Source organism: Xiphophorus maculatus, chromosome 4 (genome assembly GCF_002775205.1).
Source record: "Xiphophorus maculatus strain JP 163 A chromosome 4, X_maculatus-5.0-male, whole genome shotgun sequence".
NCBI lineage: Eukaryota > Metazoa > Chordata > Actinopteri > Cyprinodontiformes > Poeciliidae > Xiphophorus > Xiphophorus maculatus.
Genome location: NC_036446.1, coordinates 398,958 through 418,110, shown reverse-complemented (window position 1 = coordinate 418,110; position 19,153 = coordinate 398,958).

Genomic DNA, 19,153 nt, shown 5'->3' with positions numbered 1-19,153 from the left:
GAGAGAAACCAGGGCTGATCAAACAGTTTGATTATTGATCAGGTGATCAGGTGTGGAGACAATCCCAGGTATATCAGCAGCTGCATCAAGGTGAGCCGCTACCTGAGGAGCTTTGGCTCTGATGGAGAACATGGAGCCATTGATCAGAGATCAGATTGATCTGCTGGTTTCTGATCGTTTAGATTCATCCAGACTGATCATCCTGGAGCTCTGAGCAGAACTTAAAGCAGGTACCGGTACCGGTACCGGTCCAGCTGCAGCCGTCCTCCAGTGGAGCCGCCCGCTTTGTGAATGCGCCTTATGGACAGAAATCATCTGGACTCTGTAAATGTAACTTCTGCTCATGATTCCTGGATTCAGAAGAAACGTTTAAATCCCGGCTGAACGCTCTGCTGCTCTGAGATCTTTAGGGTTCATTTGGAAATTTATCTTCCATTGTTATTTTGTGAAGTGAAAGCACCTTTTAAATAAAATATATAATAACTATTATAAATACTATTCTGCTACAAACAAGGCCGTTGCCATGGTAACTGCTTCCCGTGGCGGCAGACCTCTGGGTTTTTATACTAATTCACATTAAGATGTTTTTATGGAGGCGACGGCGGAGCAGCAGCTGCTCTGTTCCCACATATTGGGATTTCTAAAGGAAAGGTGAGCAGGTATTTTTTCTAAATATTCTCAGCGTTTCTCCCGGCTAGAAACGCAGGACAGACGCCTGCCTGGCTCAGGAGCGCTGGCAGCTGCTCCCAGTCTCAGACCAGCGGCATCACTGGGAATCTACTGGGAATGAAAATTCTCTTCAAACTGAAAAAGTATTCACAGCGTAGCTCTGGCAGCAGGTTGCTGTGCAGCAGCAGGTTTTCTTTGTTTGATGATCTGAAACATTAAAGTGACAAACAAGCGAGAACAAAAACAATCTGTGCAATCCGCCGCCCCTCACACAGAAGCACCCTGGGCAAAGAGCCCTACAACTTCTATAACAACCGGCACCTTCTAGAAAGTAAAGGCGAGCTAAACATGACAGTCAGATGCTCCAGACCAACATGCTAACATGCTAACAGGCTAACAGGTCTGTTCCACACCGACAGATTCATCATGATTCATTTTAAAACATCTCCAATAAATCAGTGGCATCTGGAACATTTTTATCTGGGCTGCTTTTCTACTTCAGATATCTTGAATGAATATTCTGACCTGTCGGAATCACATCACTGATATCTGGAATATTTCCTCTGTCTAAACATCTCAGATTTATGCAGCATTTTCAGCAATGGGAGTTTTTTAAAATGCTCCATTTTCAGCCGGTTTCAGGTTCTGCTCCTCAACTGTTTTTCAGTGAACCGTTTGTCTTTGGAGGTAATAAATAGGAAATTCTCCAGGCTTCAACTTCAGAAATGTTTGTGTTTTCCGTATTTTCCACACTGCTGAACTTTTCCACATTGAGGCCTTTTCTGACAATTTTGTGCAGGAAACCCAAAATCCTGCAGGCAACAGTTTGGACAGCTCAGTGGCAGCCCAGGGGGCCTGCGGACAAGTCAATAATTCAAATACTTTAAAATGTCATTTTGACTGGTCATTAAGTTTGAGACATCTTAAATTGTATTTAGGGATGTTCACTTAGCAAATCTTGATTCAACAAAATGAGATTGAAAAATGTCTTGAATTATTCTTCAAAATGTAAATGCAGAAATCTGTAATAACCTTTGTTCAAGTCAGAATGTTGTTTCCATCTAAATGCATTGTGAATTCATCTAGAGCGTATGAACCTGATTTTATGTGAAAGCAGCTTGCCGTACAGGCCGTGCTGCTGCAAACGCAGCGTTTCAGCCTCTGTCATCATCCTGAGGAAGAGGAGGAGGAAGAGCTTCCCCTCAGGTCAGGGGAAACTTTCAAACTGAGCCGCAGGTTCTCACAAAACCGGGCCAAACCCTGCCCAAGTGCCCTGGAGCCAACTGCAGCTCAGAACCAGAACCAGAACCAGAACCTGCAGCTTGTCTTCCCATCTGATGGGTTTGGACCAGCAGCCTGGCACACGCAGCAAACAGCTGTCCAAGGGACACATGTCTCCATGTCTCAATGTCTCCATGTCCTTCATGTCTCCATGTCCTCCATGTCTCCATGTCCTCCATGTCTCCATGTCCTCAATGTCTCCATGTCCTTCATGTCTCCATGTCTCCATGTCCTCCATGTCTCCATGTCCTTCATGTCTCCATGTCCTCAATGTCTCCATGTCTCCATGTCCTTCATGTCTCCATGTCCTTCATGTCTCCATGTCCTTCATGTCTCCATGTCCAAAATCAAGCTGGTTCTTAAATCTTATTTGCTCGAGTGTTTTAGCTCTTTTTTTGTTTTTCTCTCAGATGAAAAGGTTCTCAGGAATGCTGCAAACATCAGATGTCTGTTTGCTCTGACTCTCACGTGCACTGCTGCTGGCTCTGGTTCTCACAGAGACGCTTGATATGGTTCAGGCTCCCACTGACTCACTCCACCGGGACTTTATGGAGTTCGTTTCCTCCCCTGTTGGAAGATAAGCTCTATTAGCTCGGCCATAAATCCTCGCACCTCCTCTTCATCCTCCTCATCTTCATCCTCCTCCTCAGCCTCACACCAGCTAGCGCCGAGGATGAACGTCTGTCAGTTGTTTTGCTGAGAGGAAAAGTTAAAGATGAAAAGTTGAAGGAATCAGACAGAAACTCTGAATACTGAAAGAAAAGAAAGACAGGAACATTTTTGACCTTTGACCTGTAACAGGTACAAGCAGACTGCAGCCAACCCAGCTTGATCCGACGGGTCGGGCTGGCGTCAGAACTGAACCAATGAGACGTCCAGAGGAGTCACTGGTTGCCATGGTGATTCCCACTTCAGCAGGAAGGCATGTCAGAGTCAGGACCGAGACTTTAACATTTCAATTTGTTACAAAGATTTTAATGCAATTCATCACTTTTTCTCCACATACTGAAGTCCCGAGGTGGAACCTTTGTATTCATGTGTTTCTGGTACACCTGTAAATCTGACGCACAGCTACGTTGCTAACAGCAGCGATGAAGCGGCTTCTCTCAGTTAATTTCTGCTTCTATTAACTGAGATCTGATTGGACGGTTAAAACACTGTTGTTGTGTTTACGTTGCGCTAACAGCAGTTAGCCCAGGGGTGGGCACTCCTGGTCCTCGAGGGCCGGTGTCCTGCAACTCTTAGATGTCTCCCTGGTCCAACACACCTGAATCCAACAGCTGAATCTCCTCCTAAGTGCAGTCAAGTTCTCCAGAGTCCTGTTAACGACCTCATTATTTGACTCAGGTGTGTTGAAGTAGAGATGCATCTAAAAGTTGCAGGACACCGGCCCTCGAGGACCAGGAGTGCCCACCCCTAAGTTAGCCTATCACCGAAGCTAAGCTAGCCTCAAATAGCATCTGAATGCTAACAGGTAGCACGCATCATGAATTATAATTGATTTATTTTTTTCCTCTTTCTATGATAAAAGTCTTCAGTCTGGTGTTTTTTAAGGATCATTTTGTTTACCGAAGCTTCATTATTCATTTTATTTATTTATGGATTTTTTGGTTTATTTTGGATATTTAAAATGTCTTCCAGTTTGTGATGGTTGCTGTTACAGCCACACAAACTTTCAATCACACCGCTCACAATAGTTCAGTCTCTCCACACTTGTATTTTGTTTCTTTAAATACAGGATTTAATTTCAGAGTTTTTGTTTAAACACATCATTTAAAACTGTATTCTGGAATAAGTCCGCCATTTTAGTTTGCACTGTTACATGTTTTGCTTGATTTAACCTTTGCTTGCTTTGAGTTGCCTCAGTGTCGGTGGAGACGACAAACGGGTCCATAGAACCGCTCAGCATGAGGGGAGGATGGGAGTTTCCTCTTACGGTCAGTTGGGTCGGTGTGTTCTCCCCTTTGGGTCTTCTATGCTGCCTGATCAGACAGTATTTAAGTTTGTCTCATTTAGAGAGGTCCGTCTGTTTAAGTTGAATTCTGTTTCTTTGACGTCTTTATGGGCCCAACTTTGTCACGTTTCTGTTTTGGGTTAAATAAAAACAATTCTTTTTAAAATTAAACCTGTGCCTGCTCGCTCCGTCACACAGATCCAGTATTTAATGTTCATTAGAATTTGAAGTTCATTTTGACCTTACCATTATATTTCTTTAAAACGGTCTCAAAACAACAACATTATCGTTATTGCAATAACCTCTGGGACGATTTATTGTAGCATCGGTTATGGTGACCGGCCCAAAAACGGAAAATAATCCAGACTGGAGAGAAGCAGGAAGCCCGAGTGGCTTCATGAAGGAGATATCCTGATGCTCCACCGTTTCCATGGTGCCTTGTTCATGTAAACAACAGATTCAGCACCTCTCTTCTCTAAACTCACTCTGACCCAGCAGCCAATCAGGGAGAAGAAGCCAGCATATCCTGAATGGATTCCTCAGCAGCGGCGGGCCCCATGTGGGCGGCGGGCCCCATGTGAGGAAGAGTCCTGACTCCATGGTGAGTCATCCTCACCACGAGGCTGCTGCTTCCTCTCCTGTGACTCTCAGTCACTGCTCGCTAAAATTACTGCGGCTGCCCTGAGTGATGTCATCATCAAACGCCATCATCTGACGGGCGCCCTCTGAGCGCTCAGCCGCCATCCGAACGCCGCCAATCAGAACTCCAGTTCCTCCAGCTGCTGGGTCCTCCAGGCTCTAAGGGAACTCGCCATTTCTGCAGTTTTTCAGTTTTCTGGAAGTTTGTTCCAGATCTGTGGAACCTAGAAGCTGGATGTTTGGTTCCCCCTACAGAAAGTCATCGCTGCTTTTCTGCTGAGTAAGATTTGAGTTTCCTCTGCAGGTTATCCTGATGGGCGGGGCTTAGATGCTGACAGGTGGTCACCTGACCCAGAGCAGGAAACCTTCATCGTCTCTTTCCAACTCTGCTGAGTCGCCGTTTCCACTCAGAGCCTGCAGGCCTCTCCACGCTGCTGCAGAGCCATCAGGCCACGCCCCCTTCCCTCTCTCTCCCCTTCTCGCTCGGCCTCACCTACGCAGGGTGGTTCTGACCCGGTTCTGCGGGTTTGGCAAGGCGGCGTGTTTTTCTGCTCTGTGGTTGAGGAGGAACGAGGCAAATGAACCTCCAGCGCGCCGAGTCATCAATCAGCACAAACTGTCACCTAAATCATGGGACGAGTCATCATGGGGGGGCCGGCGGGGGCGCGCGCGCGTGTGTGTGTGTGTGTGTGTGTGTGTGTGTGTGTGTGTGTGTGTGTGTGTGTGCGTGTGTGTGTGTGTGTGTGTTATCATGGGAAGTAAATAAAATCCTGCAGGGTGAGAATGTTTAGTTTCATGCTGCTCACTTTTTAAAGGTCACTTAGTTCAAACCAGAACCAGTTCTGATGGTTTCAGGTTCTGATGGTTTAAGGTTCTGATGGTTTCAGGTTCTGATGGTTTCAGGTTCTGATGGTTTAAGGTTCTGATGGTTTCAGGTTCTGATGGTTTAAGGTTCTGATGGTTTAAGGTTCTGATGGTTTGAGGTTCTGATGGTTTGAGGTTCTGATGGTTTGAGGTTCTGATGGTTTAAGGTTCTGATGGTTTGAGGTTCTGATGGTTTCAGGTTCTGATGGTTTAAGGTTCTGATGGTTTCAGGTTCTGATGGTTTAAGGTTCTGATGGTTTAAGGTTCTGATGGTTTGAGGTTCTGATGGTTTGAGGTTCTGGTTTGGCTCGGCTCTTCCTGCTGATGATTTCTGAGTTGCTGCAGTTCAGAATAAAGATCTTGAACTGACTGAATGAACCAGAGAACAGATTCATTTTTATTCTTGATAGAAAAACTGCAGCTGATAAATTCAGAGATTCACACAGAACCAAGTTTAGTTTGATCCAGAACCACAGGAACAAACTAAATGTCACCAAGAAACTGAATCTATTTGAACTTGAATCTTCAGAGACTCACCTTCAAACGTTCTCTGCCGTTTCAGTCGGCCCCATGAAGCCCAGGAGGTTCTGCCCGGCTGGTTCCTGGCCCTCAGTCGGCTCCAGTAATCTGTCCTCAGTCGCCCTCTAACAGAAAAGGCGTTTAATCAGAATTTTTGGTTGCGTTTCAACAGAAAACTTCAAACAGCTGAGCAAGCTGGACTTTGGAGCCTTAATTCCCAGTTTAGAAACGATGACGTCACGGCCCCGTGGCCCCCGGGGGCCGCCTGAGCTGGGTCTGGGCTCCAGCTGGCACAGGCGCTGAGCGGTAAGAGCATTAAGGTCTTTAGGTGTTCCAGGCTGGAGAATTAAGACAGGAGCTCACTGGGACAGAGCAGGCATGCTTGCTGCTTAGCTGTTAGCCATTAGCTGTTAGCTGCTAGCTAGCGGTGCGCTGTGACGTCACTGCAAGCAGGAATCTACTGGTGTTAATAAACTTTATAAATTCTTGATGACTTTTCCCTCACTTATGTAAATATGTTGTTTGGATTCTTCTATTATCCCACTAATAAAACAAAACAGTGTTATATTATCAACATAATTTTATCAGTTGCAAAATATCATATATAAATCTAAATTCTCAAATCAGAAACCTCGCTTTTCAGCCTTTAAAGAGGAATTTAAACAATATATTAGATCTCCCTATTATTCAAAAAATAGAAACGCCATTAAGACAATGGATATGTGCTCTCACTGTAACACCTTCTGATGTAACTATTTGTTTATGTAGCTACTTTTCAATTTATTTGTGCTTGATATAAAACCCACTGGTATTATTGTATTGTCTGTTTTGTTATTTGTGTTGTTAATTTTGCTGTTTTGTAAACCCCTTTATTATCAATCAAGAAATAAAAGTTAACGAACTTTGTCTTCAAACGTTGCAACTTCCTGTTTGGCTGGCTCTTAGCCAATCGCCTGGCCTCATCCCGTAAACAGAGGCAGGTTTGCAGAACTACCTGACCACAGGACACCAACGAAGAAGAACTGTCCTCGTGCTCGACAGCTTTCAAAACCGCCTGAAGCAACAAACCTGGTTTCAACACCTGCAGGTGAAACTCCGACCAGCCTCACAGCAAAAACCCGATAAGAATCAGGATTCACTGCGACCAGGCCTCAGACTCCTGCCAGGACATTTAACGTCAACCTTTCCTCACCCAGACTTTCTTCTTCTAGTTCAGCTGAACCTCCAGCTTCCTGTTCTGACAGGATGACATCACATCCTCCATATTTTCTTCTAAACACTCCCACTGTCCACCTCTATCTGCACCAGTTTGGATTTGAATTTCATCCAGAAAATCCAGTTTTCACCGTCAAATATTTGGTTTTCTGAGATCAGGATGTTCCTGCTGACAAGATCAGTCCCAATTCCCCAGTTTCAGCTCCCAGTCCCCCACTACTGGTTTAGCGGGAACCCAACAGGTGAGCTGCCTCCTGATTGGCCGCCGGTGTTCTGACTATCAGTGCTACCTCGTCAGATTTTCTTACTGTAGCACGGATTGATAGCTAAGTCTATCTGTCTGTGCTACCCGTCCAAAGCTGCTACCGTCATGTTTACAGTCAGAAAACTACAGCAGGTTGTTAATGTTAAATATATTGGATAACAATATTTGAGTGACTGAAGTGGAAGCTTAGCAGTTATGGTTAGCTTAGCATCAGAACAATTTCTATCCATGACGAAACCACAAGAAGATCACTTCCTTCATCTGAACATCTACCTGTTTAAAATGAAAAGCTGTAGAAGTTTGCACTAATCCTTTACTAGAATATCCTACCTGTTAAAATATTTTAGATACAGAGGTTTGTAAGGATAAAACAGTTAACAGGTTTTTATTGGAATTAAACACAGACAACAGATCAACACAACTCTTTTATGCACATTAATCTGCTGTATGACAGACTTTATTAAATGCAGCCACAATGTGTCACTGAACCGCGCAGGTCACTGAAATGATAGGATATGATTCATATACACTAATATTACACGGCTATTACAGCTTCAATCCCACTTATTATCGCTAACTTCTGTTTAGCTACTGCCTCTAGTGGCGCGGGGGTGGCAATACAACAAATGTAATTTCATTACTAAATGAGAATAGCAAAGTCTTTATTGTTTATTAATTTTTAATTTTCTTAAGGATGTAGAGCTAATTAAATGACCTAAACAAAACCTCAAAGTGGCTCCAGTTTCTCTCGATGGCCAACTTGTTGAAACTGTGATAAGTCTTAAATGAGCTGACTGTCATTCCTGGACAGTCAGCTCAACTTTGCTGAAAACACTGACTATATTTTTAAGAATTGCTCTCAGAGACTTTATCTTTTAAGGAGACCCAGAGATCTTGGGTTTACCCAACTAGAGCTTGTAGAAGACAATGTTGAGTGTTTTAACTTTTCATGTCCTCATCTGGTTTGGTCACATGAGCTGCAGAATAACAGACACACTTTTAAGAATACTTTGAATGGCAGGTAAAACAACTCTGTCTCAACTGTTTGCTGAAAGAACATGGAAGATGGAAGGAATATTTCAGCAGAGAGCATCCATCCACTTTATTCATCAGTTTGAACCTCTGAACTCATGAATTCATTACTGTTTCTCTGGTACCTAACAACATCGATAAGAAGTCATTTATTGACAGTGCAATAATCCTTTTTAACCAAACTAAATGATAACATTTACCTATGCTTTTCATGTCTCCTTATATAATTTATTCTTTCTATAATTGATGGAGATATATAGAAATTATTTATAATAATATAAAGGTCTTGTTTATGTCATTTAATTAGGCCCGAGTAACAAAGCGCTGCGAAGACATATTGTTTTTTAGCTCTACATCCTTAAATAAAATGAAAAAATATGGTGTTTTATGAGAGTTTATCTTTTAAGGTGCCAGTAATGCCGGAATTAATAGTAAATAATAAAGACGTTGTGCTATTCTCATTTAGTGAGGTAGTTATGTTAGTTGTGTTACCACCCCCACGCCACTAGAGGCAGTAGTACACCCAAAAGGATGCAACGAATGAGCAGATTTAGAAATAAATAGAAAGCTACAGAATTTAAAAACTGAGCTGCTCTGAAGTAAATAGAAGAGACAAGTTCAAATAAATGCTGAGAGTGAAAATCCTTCCTAAAGGTGAAAATATATCACATATTTTAAAAGAAAATAAAAACGGGAGGCTGCGGATAATATAGAAAATTGCGCCCCCTTCACTTCCGGAGTTCAATGGTCCCATTTTCAAATAAGGTCTGAGACTGACAGCGGTCCGTCCCGCCCTTCCTGTTTGCTGCAGAGAGGTGGAGTCGGGCTGCGGGGGGCAGGTGGAGGGAGATGGCGGACAGGGTAGTCATGTTTTTCTGAGCTCAGTAAGAGGTCCCGATTCTAAGTTAATTTATTAAGTTAACTACTAGTAAATATCTTATCAATACTCAGCTTGTATGAAGTATGAAGAAAAGCAACAAGTTTTTGCCACCTGCAGTCAAGACTCTGCTTTCTAAAAACTCCGAAAGTGATCACGACTATTCTGTGTAAAATGGAGTCAGCTGCAGCTAGCAAAAGGGAAAGGGAAGCCAGAACCCCGACCAGTACCCCGACCAGTACCCCGACCAGTACCCCGACCAGAAACCTGACCAGAAACCTGACCAGAACACCGACCAGAACCCTGACCAGAACACCGACCAGAACCCTGACCAGAAACCTGACCAGAACCCCGACCAGAAACCTGACCAGAACCCCGACCAGAACCCCGACCAGAACCCCGACCAGAAACCTGACCAGAACCCCGACCAGAACCCCGACCAGAAACCTGACCAGAACCCCGACCAGAACCCCGACCAGAACCCCGACCAGAAACCTGACCAGAACCCCGACCAGAACCCTGACCAGAACCCTGACCAGAACCCCGACCAGAACCCCGACCAGTACCCCGACCAGAAACCTGACCAGTACCCCGACCAGAACCCCGACCAGAAACCTGACCAGAACCCTGACCAGAACCCTGACCAGAACCCCGACCAGAACCCCGACCAGAACCCCGACCAGAAACCTGACCAGTACCCCGACCAGAACCCCGACCAGAAACCTGACCAGAAACCTGACCAGAAACCTGACCAGAACCCCGACCAGAACCCCGACCAGAACCCCGACCAGAAACCTGACCAGAACCCCGACCAGAACCCCGACCAGAACCCTGACCAGAAACCTGACCAGAACACCGACCAGAACCCTGACCAGAACACCGACCAGAACCCTGACCAGAAACCTGACCAGAAACCTGACCAGAACCCCGACCAGAACCCCGACCAGAACCCCGACCAGAAACCTGACCAGAACCCCGACCAGAACCCCGACCAGAACCCTGACCAGAAACCTGACCAGAACACCGACCAGAACCCTGACCAGAACACCGACCAGAACCCTGACCAGAAACCTGACCAGAAACCTGACCAGAACCCCGACCAGAACCCCGACCAGAACCCCGACCAGAAACCTGACCAGAACCCCGACCAGAACCCCGACCAGAAACCTGACCAGAACCCCGACCAGAACCCCGACCAGAACCCCGACCAGAAACCTGACCAGTACCCCGACCAGAACCCCGACCAGAAACCTGACCAGAACCCCGACCAGAACCCCGACCAGAACCCCGACCAGAAACCTGACCAGAACCCCGACCAGAAACCTGACCAGAACCCTGACCAGAACCCTGACCAGAACCCCGACCAGAACCCCGACCAGTACCCCGACCAGAAACCTGACCAGTACCCCGACCAGAACCCCGACCAGAAACCTGACCAGAACCCTGACCAGAACCCTGACCAGAACCCCGACCAGAACCCCGACCAGAACCCCGACCAGAAACCTGACCAGTACCCCGACCAGAACCCCGACCAGAAACCTGACCAGAACCCCGACCAGAACCCCGACCAGAACCCCGACCAGAAACCTGACCAGAACCCCGACCAGAAACCTGACCAGAACCCTGACCAGAACCCCGACCAGAACCCCGACCAGTACCCCGACCAGAAACCTGACCAGTACCCCGACCAGAAACCTGACCAGAACCCCGACCAGAAACCTGACCAGAAACCTGACCAGAACCCCGACCAGAACCCCAGAACAAACACACATGGAAAAAAGAACAAAAGGTAGAAATGAACACTGAGGCTATTTTAAGAGCTATAAGTTCCTTAGGACAGAAATTAAATGACCGCATGGAGGAAGTTGGCATGTAAATGAAGCAGCACAGTGCTATGCTAGCGGCTATTGCTAAATCGGTTCAGCTCAACTCAGAGGAGCTAAACGATTGCAAAAAGAAAATAATAGAACTGGAGAAACAAGTGGATACACTCTCCAAAGAGAACATGAAGGAGACCTGAACAGTGAAAGGTATAAAAGACGGTGGAGCCTCGGCATAAAGGGAAAAAGGAAAAGTCTGGTGAGAACATCTGAGATGAAGTTGTGGCGCTTCTGGGCAAAATTACACCTGATTTGGCTTCAAAGATGGATGAAGAGGTTGATGTTGTCCAGAGTGGGTCGAAAGATGCATAACAGGGACAGACAGGTTATTATTCTGTTTGTGAGACGAGCCTTGAGAGACGACATCTGGAAGAGAACTAAAACTTCGCTTCTCTGAAGATTTGACACCAGAAGACTGGAAAGCAAGACAAGAACTGTGGCCAAAAATGTAAAAAGCAAGAAAAGAAGGTAAAGCTGCGGGTTTCAGGCCCGTTTGGGTTCATCAGAGGCAAACACATCTACAGCTGAGAACTGAGATGCAGCAGAAATGAACATGGAAAGGTAGAGGACAGTCCTGTTAATGGGACCTTTTCACTCTCCTAAACCGTTTGTTCATCTGTTCATCTGTTCATGTGTTCATGTGTTCATCTGCTCTACTTTTCAGTTAAAAACCGATTTTTCTTTAGTTTCTTTTAACACAAATGGACTAAAAGACTCACTTAAACGGAAAGCAGTTTTTTGTTTTGTAAAGGACAACAAGCACACTGCAGCTTTTTACAGGAAACTCATTCTGATGCTTCTGACGTGAAGTTCTGGTCGCAGCAATGGGAGATAAAATTCTCTTCAGGGACAAATGGACCTGCTGGAGTCGCCATCTGCTTTCTCAGGTGTCCAGTAAGATTTTGAGTGAGAAAGCAGATAAGGATGGACATTCCTGTGTTTTAAAGTTGATAATGTCCCAATAATTTTGTTAAACATTTATGGATATAATAATGATCAATACAACAGGAATCTGTTACATCAAATAACAAGGGTTATTGTGGAGCTCACTGCTAATTTTCCTACTGATCATATCGTAGTTGGAGGGGATTTTAACTTTTAACTCCAGATGAATGTTTGGATCGATGGATCGATGGATCGATGGATCGATGGATCGATGGATCGATGGATCAATGGCCTTCACTGCTGGTAAACTGAACTAAATTCTATTCTTAAAGAATTTGTTAATAAAACAAAATTGTTGGACGTCTGGAGAGCGCGACACAGTGGAGTCAAACAGTTCACCTGGCACAAACCTGATGCCTCTGGGGGGCGCTGGGGACCGCTGGGGGGCGCTGGGGACCGCTGGGGCCCACTGGGGGGCGCTGGGGACCGCTGGGGGGCGCTGGGGACCGCTGGGGCCCACTGGGGGGCGCAGAGCTGCGCATCCTGCCGGAGACAAGATGGGAGAGACTCCGAGAAGATCCAGAGTTGATTCCAAACCTTTGGGATCAATAAAGTATTCTTTGAATTTGAATATTTTATGGATTCATTGCACGATGGACCTTTGAAATTCTTTATTTCTGTTAATTATGATGATTTTTCACTTACAGTCAATGAAATCATGACACAGAAAATATCTGCTGAAAGGTTTTTACAATTAAAAGCTGATTTTAATCTGACAAAAGAGACTCAACGGGGCAGAAATTAAAGTTAAATATAAAAATATATTAAAAACTGAAACGCAATGTGGAAAGAATATGAAATAAGAAAATCTGTCATGAAACATAATATAATATGTTCAGAATAGAAATAATATAAAACCTTTAAAATGAAACACAACATCAGAACCATAAAAAATAAAATATTCTGAAAATTGAAAGTGTTAACTTTTTGCATATTTGATGACGTCATAATTTATGTTTCCAATTGAAATTATGGTCATTGAAATCATCTTATGTTTATTATCATGAATCTCATTCATTCATCGGTTCCTCCTGTGGTTAAAGGTGGAAGGTCGCAGCTCATCTCCAGGTGAACGCTGTCCGACGTTTCCTGCAGGTTTCCATCTGGTCGCCATGACGACGCCTGGCTCTGCTCTGCTGAGGCCTTCGCTGTCTGCAGGGATTTACAGCTCAGATAAAGAGGCACCTTTAATGCATCCCGCTTCACTTCTGGCTCATCCGTTACACCGACCTTTGACCTCTGAGTGTCTCTCTGCTGCCAGCGATAACGGAGCCAAATAAATCTGAGAGAGGCTCCAGAAGCCAAGGAGATGTTTCCTCCTGAACGGGACACGGGGACGCTCCTCCGCCTGAGGTCAGAGGTCATCTTCCTCCCTGCAGAGGAGACAGACAAGACGGAGGACCGAAGGGACGTGTCTGCAGATCAGTGAGGAGACCCAGGCAGGAAAACATCTCTGACTCCAGGACAGTTGGAGTCCATCGTCCTCAGGTGTCCTCAGGTGTCCTCAGGTGTCCCCGTGTCTTTTGGGCTCCATGTTGGCCGCCAGGATTTCATCATCTGGGAGCAGAGAGCTGCCGGTCTCATCAACACCTTTCTGTTTCATTTTGGTTCCTGGCTGTTTTTCCGGCTCGTTGATGAGTTTCTGTTTCAGTCACTTCTGCTTCTCTCTGGTTACTTTGTTGATATTTTTACAGCTGAATGAAGAAGTGGGAGCGCGGCTGTTCTCTGCACTTCCTGACGCTCCAGCATGTTGCTGAGGCATTCCTGAGGGCAGCTGGTGGGCAGCAGGAGCTGAATTTGAGTCTGAATCCGAATCAGGAGACGAATCTGAATATGGAGCCAAATCTGAATCAGGAGCTGAATCTGGAGCTGAATCAGAATCAGGAGCCGATTCTGGAGCTGAATCTCAAGATGAATCTGAATCTGGAGCTGAATCTGAATCTGAATCAGGAGCCACATTTGAGTCTGGAGCCGAAACTGAATCAGAATCAGGAGACGAATCAGAATCTGGAGCAGAATCAGAATCTGGAGCCAAATTTGAGTCTGGAGTCGAATCTGAATGAGAATCTGGAGCCAAATCTGAATCAGGAGCCGAATCTGAATCTGAATCAGGAGCTGATTCTGGAGCTGAATCTCAAGATGAATCTGAATCTGGAGCTGAATCTGAATCAGAATCAGGAGCCGATTCTGGAGCTGAATCTCAAGCTGAATCTGGATCTGGAGCCGAATCTGAATCTGAATCTGGAGCCGCATCTGAATCAGAATCTGGAGCAGAATCAGAATCTGGAGCCAAATTTGAGTCTGGAGTCGAATCTGAATCTGAATCAGGAGACGAATCTGAATCTGGAGCCGCATCTGAATGAGAATCTGGAGCTGAATCTGAATCAGGAGCCGAATCTGAATCAGAATCTCTAGCCAAATCAGAATCAGGAGCTGATTCTCGAGCCGAATCTGAATCAGGAGCTGAATCTGAATCTGGAGCCTAATCTGAATCAGAAGCCGAATCTGAATCAGAATCAAGAGCCGATTCTGGAGCTGAATCTCAAGATGAATCTGAATCTGGAGCTGAATCTGAATCTGGAGCCAAATTTGAGTCTGGAGTCGAATCTGAATCTGAATCAGAATCAGGAGACGAATCTGAATCTGGAGTCAAATCTGAATCTGGAGCCTAATCTGAATCAGAATCTGGAGCTGAATCTGAATCAGGAGCTGAATCTGAATCAGGAGCCGAATCTGTATCTTTAGCCGAATCTGAATTTGGAGCTGAATCTGGTTCTGTGTTTAATCAGCAGCTGGTTGAGTCTGGATGCGGCTGAGCGGCCAGTAATAACTCTGGTATGTTGTTGTCATGTGGGGATGTAGCTGCGACCGCATGTTGATTTAAAAGGAGGAACCGTTGACCACAGAAATGCAGCAGTGAGAAAGAAGCAGCGAGGCGCTGCCGCATGATGGACGGCCGGCTTTCATCCGCCGTTATTGAAGCTGCTGCTTTTTCATCAGCAGAAATCTGACACTTCGCCTCGTCTCTTCATTTCACCTCCTTCTGTTCGTGTGGCTCATTCCAGAACATTCCTGACGACGCTCCATCCCCAAACAGCTGACCCGGCTCCGGCGGTCCAACAGTACCGCCTGGGCCCCGACCTGGTGCTGCTTCCCTGTGCTCATGGAGAAGGATTGGAGGAGAGGAGATGACCCCAGCCCACAGCATAATATCACCTCTACCATCACACAGTCTGGCTGCAAGGACTGGATGCTCCTGCAGAACCGGTCCATCAGATCCATCAGATCCATAATTGGCCGGCATCTCAGCAGTGGATCCAGGTACTTTTCCTTGATGCTGATTGGCTGGACAACCAGGTTCATCCAATCAGTGGAAGACTGCTGAAGTGCTAAGATGGTTTCCGATCATCCGTCCAGTGAAGCGTTTTAATACATGCATTATTAAATATGAAGGAATATTTTTTGTTTGAGCTGCTACATGCCGTTTTGGGCGAGGTCTTTGTGTGTTCCCCCGGTCCACTGTATTTGTTTTATGGTTATCTTCCTGTTAATAACTGAAGAAATAAAGGCAAACTGCTGAGCTGTTGGAAGCAGGTAGATGGTAGATAAAAGTGACCCGAGTATGGAGCCTTGAGGAGTCCCACATGTGATCTGTGTCCAGTTGGATTGTTCCCTGATATACCTTCATGACGTTCTGCTCTGCAGAGGAAGAAGGATCCAAACTGCTTCCAGTCTTTCTGTTTAATCACTTCTCTATCTGTGAGTCCAATCACTTAGTTTTTATCACATTATCAGCTGTAAATAATCATCCGGTGTTTATACAATGTTCTGCAGCGTGAAAACGTGACGCGTCTGCTGCTTCGCTCTGACGGTTTCTGTGTTTCTAAAGGTATTTCCTGAATGAATGCACGAGTGGAGTCCGACTCCAGTAGAAGTCCTGAGCAGGCGGCCAGATGTTGCAGCTGCTTCGTGTCCTGCAGACCAACAAACAACGAGCTGAGTTCAACAGCCGGCACTTCCTCCAACCTTCTGTCCCCGCTTCATCCACTTCCTGCTCCAACCTGACGTTTGTTTAGAGGACGGCATTCCTCCATCCAGCTGGATGGTCTTCCTCTGGAGCCGATGAAGAGGAAGCTTCACATCGTCTGCTGCAGGAAACGAGAAGGAGAGGAAAGGAAAGGTCATCGGGAGGATGGATGATGATAGATTATGGATGGATGGATGGATGGATGGATGGATGGATGGATGGATGGATGATGATGATGGATGGATGATGATAGATGGATGGATGAATGATGGATGGATGGATGGATGGATGGATGGATGGATGGATGGATGATGATAGATGGATGATGGATAATGGATGGATGAATGATGGATGGATAAAGATAGATGAATGGATGATGATGGATGGATGGATAATGATAGATGGATGATGGATGGATGATGATAGATGGATGGATGATAGATGGATGATAGATGGATGAATGATGGATGAATGAATGATGGATGGATGATGATGGATGGATGGATAATGATAGATGGATGATGGATGGATGATGATGGATGGATGATAGATGGATGATGGATGGATGATGATAGATGGATGATAGATGGATGGATGGATGATGGATGATGATAGATGGATGGATGATGGATGGATGAATGATGGATGAATGAATGATGGATGGATGATGATGGATGGATGGATAATGATAGATGGATGATGGATGGATGAATGATGGATGGATGAATGATGGATGGATGATGATGGATGGATGGATAATGATAGATGGATGATGGATGGATGATGATGGATGGATGATAGATGGATGAATGATGGATGAATGAATGATGGATGGATGATGATGGATGGATGGATAATGATAGATGGATGATGGATGGATGAATGATGGATGGATGAATGATGGATGGATGATGATGGATGGATGGATAATGATAGATGGATGATGGATGGATGATGATGGATGGATGATAGATGGATGATGGATGGATGATGATAGATGGATGATAGATGGATGGATGGATGATGGATGATGATAGATGGATGGATGATGGATGGATGATAGATGGATGATGGATGGATGGATGGATGATGGATGGATGATAGATGGATGATAGATGGATGGATGGATGGATGATGGATGGATGAATGATGAATGGATGGATGGATGATGATAGATGGGTGGATGATGGATGGATGGATGGATGGATGGATGAATGATGAATGGATGGATGGATGATGATAGATGGGTGGATGATGGATGGATGGATGGATGGATGGATGGATGGATGGATGGATGAATGATGGATGGATGGATGAATGATGGATGGATGGATGAATGATGGATGGATGGATGGATAAATGGATGGATGATGGATGGATGGATGAATGATGGATGGATGGATGGATGGATGAATGATGGATGGATGGATGAATGATGGATGGATGGATGGATGGATGGATGGATGGATGGATGGATGGATGGATGATGGATGGATGGATGGATGAATGATGGATGGATGGATGGATGGATGGATGAATGATGGATGGATGGATGGATGGATGGATGGATGGATGGATGGATGGATGAATGATGGATGGATGGATGGATGGATGAATGATGGATGGATGGATGAATGATGGATGGATGGATGATGATAGATGGGTGGATGATGTATGGATGGATGGATGGATGGATGGATGGATGAATGATGAATGGATGGATGGATGATGATAGATGGGTGGATGATGGATGGATGGATGGATGGATGAATGATGGATGGATGGATGGATGAATGATGGATGGATGGATGGATGATGATAGATGGGTGGATGATGGATGGATGGATGATGAATGGATGGATGGATGATGATAGATGGGTGGATGAATGATGGATGGATGGATGGATGGATGATGATAGATGGGTGGATGATGGATGGATGGATGATGAATGGATGGATGGATGATGATAGATGGGTGGATGATGGATGGATGGTTGGATGAATGATGGATGGATGGATGGATGGATGGATGGATGGAATGATGGATGGATGGATGGATGGATGAATGGATGGATGATGGATGCTGGCGCTCACGTTTCCATGAACTGGTTCTGCTGAAGGTGTATTGGGAGCTCAGTCTGACCTTTGACCCTGCTGGTCCAGGTTGTTCTGGGTGACCTTCAGGTTGACCTTTGACTCTTCCAGCTGCTGATGTAATGATCTGGCAGCAGCGACTCGCTGCCTAAGAGGATGCCTCGTTCCGATCCAGAACTCTGTGGTTCTGATCCAGAACTCTGGTTGTGATTTCGTCCCTGGGATTATCCCGGCTTGGTTCTAATCTGCAGGGCCCGGCATGTGATTGGAGCGGCCGACCAGCGCCACAGAGGTCCGTTTGTTCCTCTGACATTTACGCAGCTCTGCTTCCAGCGTGAGAGGTCAGAGGTCACGCACGGAGAGCACTGCCAACCAGAAGCTAACCTGGACCCAAAGGTCAGCAGCAGAGCCAAACCTGATGCGACCTTAAGGCGGGTCGTTCAGGATTTCTGCTTCCAGCGATCTGATTGGAAGACACCATTGATGTGTTCATGTTGTGCTAAAAGCAGTTAGCATCTCAATGCTAACATGTAGCAGCTAACGCTAATGTTAGTGTCCACATTTATAAAGAAGCTAAATGAATGATCAGAGAAATTCTGGAAAGATGAACTTTGTTCTAATCTGGTGAAGAACCGGAAGATTAAAACTTAGAAATTTATTCAGTGATTTAGCAGGAAAAACACGTTGAACTGAGAATTACAGACTCTGCAATTAATTGGATTAAGAATTTTAATCAAGTTTATGAAAGAGCTGATGCTCTGATCTGTTCCCGGGTCAAAGGTCATGCTAGTAGTAGCTAATGCTAACGTGTCGAGGTTTTCCTCCCAAACATCCAGTTGTTCTGAGGGACACCGCGCTCCTTCTCCACTGAGGAAGGCTGTGATGAAGAGGA